This window comes from Macaca nemestrina, chromosome 19, assembly GCF_043159975.1.
Source record: "Macaca nemestrina isolate mMacNem1 chromosome 19, mMacNem.hap1, whole genome shotgun sequence".
NCBI lineage: Eukaryota > Metazoa > Chordata > Mammalia > Primates > Cercopithecidae > Macaca > Macaca nemestrina.
The window spans coordinates 53,176,015-53,190,017 of record NC_092143.1 but is presented as its reverse complement, the minus strand read 5'-3'; the positions used below and the strand labels follow the sequence as shown (position 1 = coordinate 53,190,017).

General features: G+C 36.2%; 1 long non-coding RNA gene across 6 annotated transcripts in view; it reads right to left on the bottom strand.

The window, feature by feature from the left end:
* LOC105499189 (uncharacterized) overlaps positions 1–14,003 on the bottom strand; it is a 136,824-nt gene that overhangs the window by 46,998 nt on the left and 75,823 nt on the right. The gene's annotated exons all lie outside the window — the stretch shown is intronic.

The following is a 14,003-nucleotide window of genomic DNA, read 5'->3' as shown; positions in this document are numbered from 1 at the left end:
GAGTTAGAGCGTAAAGAACAGGATTGCTGAGCTGAGCTTTGAGCCTCTGAAATCTTCCAGAAACAAAGTCAATCAACTTGACCCACCATATACAATAATCAAACCTTCAAGGACATCAGAGAAGATGAAAGCAAAAACCTTATCCACAGGACCACTTCAAAGGCTAAAGGAATATAGCCCACACAGTTGAGATAGAACCAGTGCAAGAACTCTGACAACTCAAAAAGCTGGAGTGTCTCCTTACCTCCAAATGACCACACTAGTTCCTCAGCAATGGTTGAAATGGCTGAAATGACAGATATAGAATTCAGAATATTAATAGGAACAAAGATTATCAAGATTCAGGAGAAAGTCGAAACCCATCTAAGGAATATAAAGAATACAATAAAACAATACAGGAGCTGAAAGACAAAATGGTCATTTTAGAAAGAACCAAACTGATCTGATATACCTGAAAAACTAACTTCAAAAATTTCATAATATAATTGGAAATATTATCAGAAGAATTGGCCAAGATGAGGAAAGAATCTCAGAGCTAGAAGACCAGTTCTCCAAAATAATTCAATCAGGCAAAAATAATTTTAAAAAGTATAAGTAAGAATGACCAAATTTTCTAAGTATGGGATTATGTTAAGAGACATTAACTTATAACTTAATGTATAACTATTTGTTATCCCTAAAACAGAGGAAAAGAAAGCAAGCAACTTGGAAAACATATTTCACAATATTATCTGGGAAAATGTACTCAACCTCACTAGAAAGGCCAATATTCAAATTCAAGAAGGCAAAGAACGCTTCCAAGACACTATAGAGGACAACCATCCCCAAGACCATCTGATCTTCAGATTCTCCAAGGTTGAATTGAAAGATAACATGTTTAAGGCAGCTAGAGAGAAGGGGCTGGTAACCTACGAAGGGCACCCCATCTGGTTAACAGTGGAAATGAGGGCCTATATTTAGAATCCGTTTTTTTTTGTTTGTTTGTTTGTTTGTTTTTTGAGATGGAGTCTCATTCTGTCTCCAGGCTGGAGTACAGTGGTGTGATATCGGCTTACTGCAACCTCCACCTCCCAGATTCAAGTGATTATTCTGCCTCAGCCTCCTAAGTAGCTGGGATTACAGGCACACACCACCATGCCTGGCTAACTGTTGTGTTTTTAGTAGGGATGGAGTTTTACTGTGTTGGTCAGACTGGTCTTGAACTCCTGAACTCGTGATCAGCCTGCCTCAGCCTCCCAAAGTGCTGAGATTACAGGCATAAGCAACTGTACCCCACCATATTCAGCCTTCTTAATGAAGAGAAAGTCCAACCAAGAATTGAATATCCAACCAAACTAAGCTTCATAAGAGAAAGAAGAAATAAGACCTATTCAGAGAAGCAAATGCTAAGGGAATTCATTACCACCAGACTGACCTTATAAGAGATCCTTAAAGGAGTGCTAAATATGGAAAGTCTGTTAATGGCCACCACAAAAACTTATGGACATAAACCATTGACACTATAAAACATGTACACAATCGAGTCTGAATAATAATCGGCCAACAACACAATGACAGGATCATATTTGCATATATCAATATTAACCTTGAATGTAAATCTGCTAAATTCCCCAATTAACAGGCACAGGATGGCAAACTGAATAAGGATGCAAGACTATATGATGTTTTTAAGAGACCCATCTCACATGCAGTGACACCCATAGATTCCAAGTAAAGAGATGGAGAAAAATCTACCAAGCAAATGGAAAACAGAAAAAAAACAAGGGTTGTTATTCTAACTTCAGATAAAATAGACCTTAAACCAACAATAATTAAAAAAAGACAAAACAGGGCATTACGTAATGGTAAAGGGTTCATTTCCACAGGAAGACCTAATTATTCTAAATATATAATACACACCCAACACAGGAGCACCCACATTCTTAAAATAAGCTCTTAAAGACCTATGAAAAGACATAGATAACCACACAATAATAGTTCAAGACCTCCACACCCACTAACAGTATCAGACAGATCATCGAGGCAGAAAACTATCAAAAATATTTGGGACCCAAACTTGACGCTTGACACAGTGGATCTGACAAACATCTACAGATCTTTCCACCAAAAAACAGCAGTATATACATTATTCTGATCTGTACATGGAACATACTCTAAGATAGACCACACTATTGGCCATAAAACAATTCTCAGCAAATTGAACAAATACAAAATCATCCCAAACACACTCTTGTACCACAGCACAATAAATATATAAATCAATACTAATACTAAAAAAGTCACTCAAAATCATACAATTACATGGAAGTTAAAGAACCTGCTTCTGACTGACTTTTGGGTAAAAACTGAAATTACGGCAGAAATCAAGCAATTCTTCAAAACTAATAAGAACAAAAATACAACACAGCAGAATCACTGGGATACAGCTAAAGCCGTGTTAAGAGGAAAGTTTATATCACTAAACACCTACAGCAAAAAGCTAGAAAGATCTCAAATTCACAACCTAACATCATACCTAAGGAACCAGAAAAAAAGACCAAACCAACCCCAAAATTAGCAGAACACAAGACACCAAAATCAGAGCTGAACTGAAGAAAAATGAGAACCATAAAAAAATCAATGAATCCAGGCGTTTGTTTTTTGAATAAATAGATAAGACTGATAGCCTGCTAGCTAGACTAATAAAAAAGAAAGGTAATCCATATAAATACAATCAGAAACGACAAAAGGGACATCACTATCAACCACACAGGGAAAAAAAAAAAAAATCTCAGAGACTACCACAAATACCTCTATGCACACAAACTAGAAAATCTGGAAGAAATAGATAATCCTGAAAACACACAACCTGCCAAGACTGAACTAGGAAGACAATGAATCTCTGAACAGATCAATAATAAATTCCAAAACTGAATCTATAATAAAACACCTAACAAGCAGAAAAAGCCCACAACCAGATATAGTTACAGCCACATTTTATTAGATGTATAAAGAAAAGCTGATATTGTTCTTACTGAAACTATTCCAAAACATTGAGGGACTCCTCCCTAACTTATTCTATGAAGCCAGGATCATTTTGATACCAAAACCCAGTACAGACACAACAGAAAAAGAAAACTTTAGGCCAATATCCGACATGGTTTGACTGTTTCCCACCCAAATCTCACCTTGTAGTTCCCATAATCCTCACATGTAGTGAGAGGGACCCAGTAGGAGGTAATTGAATCATAGGTGCTGATCTTTCCCGTGCTGTTCTTGTGATAGTGAATAAGTCCCATGAGATCTGATGGTTTCATAAAGAGCAGTTCCCCTGCACATGCTCTCTTGCACGCCACCATGTAAGAAGTGACTTTGCTCCTCCTTCACCTTCTGCCATGATTGTGAGGCTTCTTCAGTCATGTGGAACTGGGAGTCCATTAAGCTTCTTTTTCTCTTTTTTTTTTTTTTTTTTTGAGACAGTCTCGCTCTGTTGCCCAGGCTGGAGTGCCGTGGCCGGATCTCAGCTCACTGCAAGCTCCGCCTCCCGGGTTTACGCCATTCTCCTACCTCAGCCTCCCCAGTAGCTGGGACTACAGGCGCCCGCCACTTCGCCCCGCTAGTTTTTTGTATTTTTAGTAGAGACGGGGTTTCACCGTGTTAGCCCGGATGGTCTCAATCTCCTGACCTCGTGATCTGCCCGTCTCGGCCTCCCAAAGTGCTGGGATTACAGGCTTGAGCCACTGCGCCCGGCTGCTTCTTTTTCTTTATAAATTGCCCAGTTTTGGGTATTTCTTTATAGCAGTATGAAAACGGACTACTATGATATCCTTGATGAATGCTACATAAGTCAGCAGCATTTCTATACACCAACAATGTCCAAACTGAGAACCACATTAAGAAAGCAATCCCTTTCACAATAGCCAGAAAAAGCATAAAATATCTAGGAATACAGCTAACCAGAGAGGTGAAAGATCTCTGCAGTGAGAATTATAAAACACTGCTGAAATAAATCAGAGATGACACAAATAAATGGGAAAACATTCGATGGATTAGAAGAACAAATATCATTAAAATAATCATGCTGCCCAAAGTAATTTACAAAGTCAAAGCTATTCCTATCAATCTAGCAATGTCATTCTTCACAGAATCAGAAAAAAAATTGTTATAAAATTCATATGGAACCAAAAAAGAGCACAAATAGCCCAAAGCAATCCTAGTGAAAAAGAACAAAGCTGTAGGCATCATACTATTTGATTTCAACCTATACTATAAGTTACAGTAACCAAAACAGTACAGTACTGGTACAAAAACAAACGCATAGCCTGTGTTAGCCCCTTTTCCCACTGCTGATAAAGACATACCCGAGACTGGACAATTTACAAAAGAAAGAAATTTAAGGAACTTCCAGTTCCATATGCCTGGGAAGGCCTCACAATCATGGCAGAAGGCAAGGAGGAGTATGTCACGTATTACATGGATGACAGCAGGCAAAGAGAGAGAGATTGTGCAGGGAAACTTCTATTTTTAAAACCATCAGATCTCGTAAGTCTCATTCACTATCATGAGAACAGTGCTAGAAAGACCCACCCCCATAATTCAATTGCCTCCCACACGGGGTTCCTCCCACAACACGTGGGAGTTGTGGGAATTACAATTCAAGATGACATATGAGTGGGGACACAGCCAAACCATACCATAGACCAATTAAACACAAGAAAGAGCCCGGAAATACAGCTACACATCTATGATCATATGATCGTTGACAAAGTTGACAAAAACAACTAAAGAGGAAAGAACTCCCTATTCAATAAATGGTGCCAGGATAACTGGCTGGGGATATGCAGAAGACTGAAACTGGACCCCTTCCTTACACCATATAAAATTATCTCAAGATGGATGAAAGGCTTAAATGCAAAACCAAAAACTATAAAATCCCTGGCAGATAACCTAGGATATACCATTCTTGACAAAGACCCTGGAAAAGATTTCATGACAAAAATGCCAAAAGCAATTGCTACAAAAACAAAAATTGAAAAATTCAACCTAATTAAACTAAAGAGCTTTTACATATAAACTATCAACAGAGTACACAGAGAACCTACAAAACGGAAAAAAATATTTGCAAGCTATGCATCTGACAAAAGCCTAATATTCAGCATCTATAAGGAACTTAAACAAACTAACAAGCACAAAGCAAACATCCCCATTAAAAAGTGGGCAAAGTACATGAACAGACGCTTTTAAAAAAAGGCATACATGTGTGGCCAACAAACATATGAAAAAATGCTCAGCATCCCTAAATATTAGAGAAATGCATGTGAAAACCACAATGGGACCGCATCTCACACCAGTACGAATAGCTGTTATTGAAAGGAAGTAACAACAGAGGCTGGCAAGGTTGCAGTGAAAAGGAAACACACACTGCTGGTGGGAGTGTAAATTAGTTCAGCCACTGTGGAAAGCAGTTTGGTGATTTCTTAAATGACTTGAAGCAGAATTACCATTTACTCAGAAATCCGATCGTTGGATATACCAAAGGAATTAAAATCATTCTATCATAAAGACATATGCATGTGTATGTTCATCACAGAACTATTCACAATAGCAAATACATGGAATCAACCTAAATGCCCCTCAGCGGTGATTGGATTAAAAAATTTAGTACATATACACTATGAAGTAGTATGCAACCATAAAAAAGAACAAGATCATGTCCTTTCCAGCAACACAGATGGCACTGGAGGCCATGCTCCTAAGCAAACTAACACAGGCACAAAAAAACAAATAGTGCATGTTCTCCCGTATAGGAGGAAGGTAAACATTGAGCACACATGAACACAAAAGTGGGAACAGACACCAGGGCCTACTTAAAGGTGGAGAATGGGAGGAGGGTCTATCTATAGGATACTATGCTTATTGTCTGGATGATGAAATAATCTGTAAACTAAACCTCCATGACACACAATATACCTATATAACAAACCTGCACATGTACCCCCAGAACCTAAAATTAAAGTTTAAAATAATAATAATACCTACCAAATGCTGGCAAGAATATGCAGCAACAATAACTCATGCATTGCTGGTAGGAATATAAAGTGGTTCAGTTATTTTGAAAGACAATGTAGCAGTTTTTTTTTTTTTTTACAAAACTAAATGTAAGCTTACCATTAGATCCAACAATTGTATTCTTAATTATTTCCTTCAATGAGCAAATCTATGTCCACACAAATCCGCATACAAATATTTGTAGCAGCTTTATTCATAATTGCCACAAATTGGAATGAGCCAACATGTCTTTTAATAACTGAATGAAAACAAAACAAATTCTCATGTGTAAAAATTTTAAAAAGCAACAGACATGGAGAATATATTGGCAAAACACATATCTATTGAAGGACTGGTATTAAAAATATAAAAGAATAGCCAAAACTTAATAATAACAAAACAAACCATTTTTAAAATAGGTAAAATTTATGAACAAATATCTCATCAAAGAAGATAAAGAAATATCATATAAGGATATGAAGAGATTCTCAATATCGTTTGACAGTAGCAAGTTACAAATTAAAGGCAATGAGAAACCACTACACACCTATTAGAACAGCTAAAATTCAAAAATCTGACAATGCTAATAATTGGTCACAATATCAAGCATGGCAAAATCTCATTCAATGCCAATAGAAATATAAAATAGTACAGCCACTTTGGAAGACAATATAGCAGTTTGTTATAAAGTTAAACACAGACCTACCCAACTATCAAGCAATCACCTTTTTCGGTATGTACAGAAGTGATTTAAAAACTTGTGTCCATGTAAAAACCTAAGAATGGGGATTTTCTTCATAATTGCCAAAATATTGTAAGGTACTAAGATTTCACTTAATAGATGAATAAACAAACTATGGTACACTCACACAATGGCATGTCTTTCAGTGATAAAAATAAATAAGCTAGTAAATGATGAAAATATATAGATAAATTGTAAACATTACTAAGTGAAAGAAGCCAATTTGGAAAGATTACGTAACATATGACATCAATTTTTGATGTTCTGAATAAAACAAAACTGTAACAACAGCAAAAATATTGGTGGTTGACAAGGAGAAAGATATGGAAGGTTGAATAAAGCACAAAAAAATCGTTAAAACAGTGAAACTCTTTTATATGACACTGCAATGTTGAACACATAACACTGCATTTGTCAAAACCCTTAGAACTTTTCAGCACAAAGAGTGAACATTATATTTGCAAAGTTTAAACAAAATTATTTAGGATGTGAGAGGACACCAAGGGAGAATGCAGAATGTGACAAAACAATGTAACTTAACTACAAATATATGAAGCAATGGTGAAAAGAAATGGTGCACACCTAAGAAACTCTGATAATCAGTAGAGTCTATAAAACTAAAGACAAAAAATGAGTTGGTAAGTGTGTGTTTCCCAATAATATAGTTTGAAAATTCTAAAACCACTATGCTTGTATCCCAGAATTGAATAATTAAATTAATAGATGCCTGACGTTGGAGGCCAAGTTTCTTCAGCTTGAAGTGGAACTTTTCAGATCAAGAAGAGGAAGATGCTACAATGTTCCATTGGTAATGGATTAGAATTGTAGACATCAATATGAACTGATGCTTAGGTTACTATAGATACATATGGTTATATATAGATATATGTATGTATGTGTCTGTCTATATATATTCATTTTTTTGCTCTGTCAGCTGAGAGGGCTTAGAAGCAATGACACTACAGTACAAATGACCACATCTAGTACCCAAATTCTGATTTTTAATACCATTCTCCAGTAAAATCAGGAGCTCATTGGAGAAATGGTTAATGCTAGAAGAAAAATAGGAAATATATAATATGATCCTGGACCATCTTGTGGCCTCAGAAAATAAGATAAAGAGAAGGAAAAACTCCTACAATGGCAGAGATATATCGAAATTTCTAATGGCCAAAGCTGGAAGAATTTGAGCAACAACGTAAATAAGTCTTATATTATAATCCAAAGTATAATAAAGATCGCTATGAATCCATACCAGTATAAATAAATAAACAAATAGGAAAAAGATAAATCTCCTGTCTTGAAGGATTACAAATTATTTATGCACATAGTCTACTCTTAAAAAGGTAGGACATAACCCTGTGGTTCTTAACTATGGACTGTGCATGGTTACTTTCTTCTAAAGAGTAATGCATGTTAACAGGAAAAAAAGAGTAATTTTACGAAGGAGAAAACTGATAAGCACTACATCTGCCAGGTGATAAGGTTAACATCAACAATGATGTGTCATGTTGATATGTACTCTTGATGCTGTATAATGAAACAGGATTTTAGATCTGTGATCTTGCTCCAAAATCTCCAATCACCCAGTGTAACAATGTGAGAAACATCAAACAAATGCCAGTTGAAAGATAGTCTACCATATTCCTGACTAGTACTTCTCAAAACTGTTTGTTAAGGTAATCAAAAACAAGGAAACTCGGATAAACTCTCACAGCCAACAGGAACCTAAAGAGACATGATAACTAAATGTAACCTGATATTGTGGACTGGATCTTGAAACACACAAAAAAAGGACATTAAATAAAAATGAGTGAGTTAATAATAAAACACCTGGTATAGAGTATATTGATCAAATCAAAATTTAAAGACTTAAATACAAAACCTGAAACTATGAAACAACTAGAAAAAAAACACTGGGGAAATGCTTCAGGATATTGGACTGGGCAAAGATTGTTTTGAGTAAGGCTTCAAAAGCATAGGCAACAGAAATATCTCTGTACTATATTCATGGTTTTTTTTTTTTGTAAATGTAAAATGATTGTAAAATAAAAAGCCGATTAACAGTAAATTGTAGTAGTAATTTGGCAGTGAGATAGTTTTGTGTCCCAAAGTTGTTTTCTCTCTCAATGACTTTTAGATATTGGCAATTTCTTTTTCAATTTTAATTTTTACACATTTAGGGGGTACAAGTGCAGTTTTGTCACATGGATATGTTGTGTGGTCTTTTAGTCTGGACTTTTAGCATAATCATCATCTGAATACTGCATGTTGGTTCCCCTTTAGATAATTTATCATCCCTCACCCTCCTCCCACTCTCCGACTTTTCTGAATCTCCAATATCTATTATTCCACTCCCTATGTCCATGTGTATACATTATTAGCTCCCATTTTTAAGTGAGAATATATGGTATTTGACTTTCTTACAATAATGGCCTCTAGTTTTCTTCATGTAACTGCAAAAGACACAATTTTATTATTTTTTATGGCTTGACTAGTATCCCATGATATATTCCAATTTTTCTTTATCTAATCACCCATTGATGGGCACTTAAGTTGATTCCATATGTTTGTTATTGTGAATAGTCCTGCCATAAACATACAAATACAGGTATCTTTTTGATGTAATGATTTCTATTCCTTTTGGTAAATACCCAGTAGTGGGATTGCTACATAAAATGGTAGATCTATTTTTAGTTCTTTGAGAAATCTTCATATTGTTTTCCACTGAAGTTGTACTAATTTACATTCCTGCCAACAGTGTATAAGTGTTCCCTTTTCTCTGCATCCTCCCCAACACCTGTTATGTTTGATTTTTTAATAATAGACATTCTGACTAGTATGTGGTGCTATCTCATTATGGTATTAGTTTCCATTTCTCTGATAATTAGTAAGGTTGAAAATTTTTTCATATATACTATAGAATTTAATTAAATCCTTTATGGCTTCAGAAACAGTGTTGTGGGGCTTTTCAATGAGACTTTTATTTATTTTCATTGTATAATCCCAAAGATTAATTTAGGCTAAATGGGGTAGGGCTGGGTGGCAATGAGCAATGAATAGCCAGGCACCGGGTAACTTTCCTGGATGCATCGATAACTGTATGGCTGACTCAGCTACCAGTAACCAGGTGATGGTGGGAGCACATATAGATAGGACTGTGAAAGATTTGGAGAGTGAGTCACAAACTAAATCAATCCCTGTCTTTGGAACTCCTTAGATTATGGGCCAAGGTCACTAGAGGCTTTTAAAAGTTACATTACAAAACAAATGACAAAGATAAATGCAAAATGGCTGTTGGTTGAACAGATTCCCTTATTTTACTAATGTGGAATAGAAAAAAAAGGAAGGATTTAACTCAGAGCTAAATTTAACCATGACTGCATTTGGCCACAGCTAAGTTAAACTCTCCTAGACTTACTTCTCCAAGTGTCCGGTTCCTTAGGCCACTGTGCCATGAGTCATTAGTCAGCACTTCAGACAAATGCAATTTACAGGATAATTTAAAGTTATCAGGAGCAGCATAAAAACATTAAATAGAAAGCCAATCAAATCTTCATATTCCTTATTTTCAGCATGTGTGACAAGAATGTTTCAAGAGATAGTCTATTGAATCCATTGAGATGTCCCATAAGTAGGCTGTGCATCCATGCTAATTATAGAGCTTATCATACTCCCCAGAAAATGTGCAATTGTAACAACCATATTTATTAAAATATGCCTTTCTCTCTCTCTCTTTCTCTGATAGCTGTATGTTTCAGAAAAAAATAAATAGCTAATTCAAAATCTTGGCATAGTGAAATGCAAGAAACATAGGATTCTGGAGGTTTTTCAGTGTTTTGAGCATAAAGACTAAACATGCCACAGGAAAAACTGTAAATAGAGTGAGGCTTCACTTATTTCTCACTGATTAATTTTCCTGGTCATGGTAGTCAATCATTTTAATCTGAACCTCAGTCTCATTTTCTGTCCAATAGAGATAAGAATCCATGTCAAAAACCTAACTCTCCACATAAAATGATGAACAGGAATAACCTTTTTTGATAAATATCAAAATGGTTTATGCAGAAATGATTCTGAATTAAGTTACAATAATTATTAACAATACCACCAAAACAAAACAATGGCATGGAAAACTTGATTTGCCTAGAGAGCTCACTTGGTTCAGGCTAGAGCCCAGATTCTGAGAATAATCCAACACAATCCACTTAGTTTTGAGTAAAGTACAGAATTGACTCTACATACCCACTTTGTTCCAGAAGGACAAATGTTTCCACCATCTACTTGCTGAAAATGCATTATCAGCAAGAATGAAAGGTATCACAAGTTAAATAAGGGAGAGGAGTTCTCATTCGTACCCCCTGTCTCTCTGTGGAATGGCTTGTCCTTTCTTTGGTCCTCCTGCTAAATCCACCTTATTTCCTACTCCTTTTTAACTCTTTATTTTAGCCAAGTAGATCTCATCAATTACTCCACTTTCACTGCTCTGTATGAGCCTGGACATCCCAGGCTAATATCCTCTCATCAACAGTACTGTATTAGTCAGAGTTCTTTAGAGGGACAAAACTAATTATATATATATGTATATATATGTGTGTGTGTGTATGTGTATTTATTAAGTATTAAATTACATGATCACAAGGTCCCACAATAAGCTGTCTGCAAGCTGAGGAGCAAGGAGAGCCAGTCCGAGTCCCAAAACTGAAGAACCCGCAGTCCCATGTTCAAGAGCAGGAAGCATACAGCACGGAAGAAAGACGGAGACTGGGAGAGTAGGCCAGTCTTGCCTTTTCACATTTTTCTGTCTGCTTTATATTCACTGGCATCTGATTAGATTGTGCCCACCAGATTAAGGGTGGATCTGCCTTCCCCAGCCCACTGACTCAAATGTTAATCTCTTTTGGCAACACCCTCACAGACACACCCAGGATCAATACTTTGTATCCTTCAATCCTATCAAGTTGACACTCAGTATTAACCATTACAAGTACCATTTGCTAGTTGGAACTGACAATGTCGTTCTTTAAGCTCCACCCATACTAAGCACACCTGGCATGCTCATACCTCAGTGACTTTGCACGTGCCTCTCTTCCTGGATTGGAGCATCATCCCTCTACCTGTTCATTTGGAAAATTCTTATTTATCCCTTAAATCTTAGTTCTGTGTTTCTGCAAAAACTTCCGAGACTCATCCAAGTCAACTGCATGAATCCATATTGCTGCTTTCAGTAACACTCATTTACTATGTGTTTCCTCAGCACAATACACATTTTCATCATTTTATCTTCTTTCACTTCTTTGTAAAGCTTTGTCATACAGCTTATCAATACATATACTGACCCCTTTTATTGAGGTATAACAGATACTAATATTCTGCACATATCTAAAGTATACAATATACTTTAATGAGGTAAGATTGTGACCATATTCATCTGATAGATAACTGTTTAATAAAAATTGTTTAATCTCAAAAGCTGGTATCATTTATTCTTAATTTCATTTTATTTTTTGGCTTTATCAAAGTATAATTGACCAATAAAATTTGCATGTATGTAGGATGTAGAGTCTGTTGAATTTGCATTCCATGCCAGTCACTGCAGAGTGGGTATGCCAAACTGAGTAGATTATCACCCTTGTTCTTAAAGGGCTTACTCTATGGTCCTGGTAACAGAAGTGAATTTTTACTTTCACAAAATATTATCCCTTGACTATCAAATCTTGTCTGTGTACATAGTTCAGAACAGATGGAGAGCTATCCTCAGAAACAGCTCATAGAATGAGAGGCTAGAGATCCCAAAGGCCCACCAGAGCCAGAATAAAGAGTAGAGGTTTGCACATTAGTGCATCAAGTCATCAGGTGACATAAATGAGACCAGAAGTACAAAGTTATACCTAAAGTCAGAAGGAGGTAGTATGTGGAGGCTGGATCAGAAGTGGGAAAGTTAGGCTGTTAGCCAGAAGACCCAAATTAAAGGAGAAAAGAAAGATGTACACAATGGAATTGACTGGGAAGCTCACGAAATTCAGTTCACATATATACATACACATGCGAGTGCATGCTATCTCTGTGTGTGTGTGTGCACACACATGCACATATATAGGTCATACATAAATATATATATATAAAAATCAATGCACTTCTCAGTCAAGTCTTGTGTGAAAAAGATTCCATGGGGCTTCACAATAGCAGCTGAATGTTTGGATGCCCAACACTTATATCTAACTGACTTTAAATTAAACCTATAACTCTCCCTGTCCCAGTATAAATATATCCAGCCCCTCAACTTAAAATTCAGTGCAACCCAGAATGGCTATGTAACTTTTATTCTATGCCTCCTTTCCAAGTGTTACTCTTCTTTCTTATCTTTACCAACTCATTTTATTTTAAGTGCATTCTCAAGTTTTTCCCTCATAATGTTCTTCCTGTCCTGATTACATTCCTCCTTGTTTCTTTCTGGCATATTAGACATCATTCATACCATAACACTGGTCAAAATCCTCTGTTAATGCTTTCTACAAACCCTCTAATTACAACTTTCCTCTGTCTTCCTTCTTTCTACACATAGCACTGAATGTTCGGACCACACATTTTATCAGTTGGTTATAGACAGTTTACTGCAGAGCATGTTTATTCCAAACCATCTTATGTTTATTACCATTGAATTTGTTAGTTTTCCTCAACAACAGAATTTATGGGCATCTAAACTACAGAAAGAGAATCTCAACAGTGTCTCCCATAAGAGTGTGCCTAGATTCTTTTAGAGTCCTTGTTGATCACAGATTTTTAATAATCTTATATGCTTCCTTGCATGTGTTGATGATAGTTTGGTGATGGACCCCAGGCTTTCTCTTGGTCTCCAGACAAGGAGTTCTCTGCATCCACAGAAAAAATGAAAGTAATCGGCAAGAAATGCAAGTTAAAGCAAGGTGGATGGACCTTGAGTGAAAACAGGAAGATTTAGGATACCTGTGGAAAGACAAGTCAGCATTATATAGAGACGAATTAATACTTTGGGATTAAACTGTCTGTGAAGGATAGAAGCATGGCAGACTAAAAATAGGCACGAAGTAATTCAGAAGCTAATCAGGCTGTGTCAGAGATAAAATTAATAAGTAAAAAAGTTTTAACAAGACATTAGCGGTCTGAACAGCCCAGAAGGCCTAGGGAGGGAGACAAGAGTATTATGGCTGCAGCATTAACATCACTGTTATTAGGTCGGTGATGATTAACAGTA